Source organism: Calidris pugnax, unplaced genomic scaffold (assembly GCF_001431845.1).
Source record: "Calidris pugnax isolate Ruff unplaced genomic scaffold, ASM143184v1 scaffold27, whole genome shotgun sequence".
NCBI lineage: Eukaryota > Metazoa > Chordata > Aves > Charadriiformes > Scolopacidae > Calidris > Calidris pugnax.
This window is the reverse complement of record NW_015090893.1, coordinates 19,781,986-19,783,903: the sequence shown is the minus strand read 5'-3', so window position 1 is coordinate 19,783,903 and position 1,918 is coordinate 19,781,986.

Sequence of the window (1,918 nt, the reverse complement as noted above, 5' to 3'; positions counted from 1 at the left end):
GGGCCGGGCCGGGTCGGGCCGGGCCGTGCGGGAGGCGCGGTCCCTGCGTGAGGCCCGCGGCCGGTAGCGGTGCAGGGTGCGCGGGGACAGCGGCGAGGGCCGGGTTGCGTGGAATGGAGGCTCCGCGTGGGAAGGGCGCTCCCCAGAAACTCGTCAAAGCGAGAAAGAAACCCAAAGCACTAACAATAGTGATGGAAAATGCAAACGTTTCCAGCTCTATTTCCAGACCTGTTTTGCCACCCCCGGGTGCTGGTGTTTCCCACTGCTATTCCCAAGCACTGAATACATGTATTTTACCTTTTAGATCATGCTTTTTTAAATTTCCATTTTCTTGAAATTCTGCCCCCTCCTCCCCCTGCCCTGACGACCCGGAAAATCTGTTCAATTTCTCATCTTAAAATGAGCCTTAAATGGTGGCATTAATTACAGTACGACTCCTGTAATGAAAGAGAACAAAGCTAAGCTGCTGTAAGGGAGTCCCCCGTAAGTGCTGGGTGAACCGCAGACACCCAGCAAACCAAGCACCACTCTGGAAAATATGCGCCAGGTCTCCCAGGAGTCAGAGGTGTCCGAGCCGAGCTGCCCCTTCACCCACCCGCGTCCCCTCAAACTCCACTTGTCGCAAGCGTCGATGCCCCACAATGTCCGCGGAACAGGGCCGAGCTGCAGCAGCGAAGGTGTCCCGCAGAGGTGCCAGGCACACACCGCAGCAGGAGTTCTCGGGAGGCAGTTTAAGGACAAGTCCCGGGTGCGGCGTCCTCAAGGGTCCTCAGGGCCTCTTGGTCGGGAGAGCAGATGGGGCTTGTCCTGCCGCTGCCGAGGCTTTTCTCGTCTGTGATGGGGAGCAGAGCAGCAGCAAACAGCAGCTCCTTTATTGCATTTGTTGTCAGAGAGACAAAATATGCCGTGCTTCTCAGGAAGCCCGTAGTCACAGAGGTGAAGGGCAGCACAGCTCTTGGGAGCTGCGAGCACTACAAAAAAAGACCTTTTGGAAGAAAATTGCCAAGGAAAGCCTTAGAGGGGAAATGGAAAGCACATTTTGAAAGTGCAAAGTCATAGCCAGGTATTTACACCTATCCCATCTTTTTACACTCAAATCCCCAACAAATCTAAGATATTTTATTGCCACGGAATAGCCCAGTACATGAAGGTATTCTTATTTTTAAAAAGGCCAAGATATTAATTATCTTTCCCAAGACCTACTGCAGCTCGTATCTTTGACTGAAACACATTAAATGAGTCCAAGACACACAAATTTGGATCTACATTTAGATCTCTACTACTATAGAGTTCAAAAGCGTTTATCTCCAACCCTCTTGCACAATAATCTTCAAATAATGAATGAAGCAGGATGAAGCCAAGCAGTCCCATTTCCTTTGGCTAGAAAACATGGAAAAGGCATTTAATACTAAAGTGCACTAAATTCAGGATTAAATCAAAGGGCATAGATGTGCATATAAAACAGATGTGCAGGCAGGACCTGTGAAATAAGCTGTACTTGTTTTGCCCAGTGACACCAACATGGTGAGGGCACAGGTGTTCGCGGAAGATACTGAAATACCAGAACTCTGATACTGACAAAGGATGTAAAATGAGAGGAAAAGTTGGAGTGTAGAACCACACGGAACTCTCGGGGTTATTAGAAGAATCTTTGCCCCTCAACTAAGAGGTTGCGGCCCTGCCTGGCCCCTCACGGTGCCAGCGGCCATTGCTGCACCAGGAGCAGGAGCAAGATGGCAGCCCGGCGTGGGCAGCATGGCGGGGCCGGGAGGAGCCAGCGGTGGGAGGCTGTCTGGACACCCGGGGCCACCCGTGGCCACAGGAACACCCACTTCCAGAGCCCCGCGGGGGAGAAGATGGAGCTGAGCCAGCGCCTGGGCCCTGCCATGGCCTCCACAGCTCGGAGCTGACACGTGGG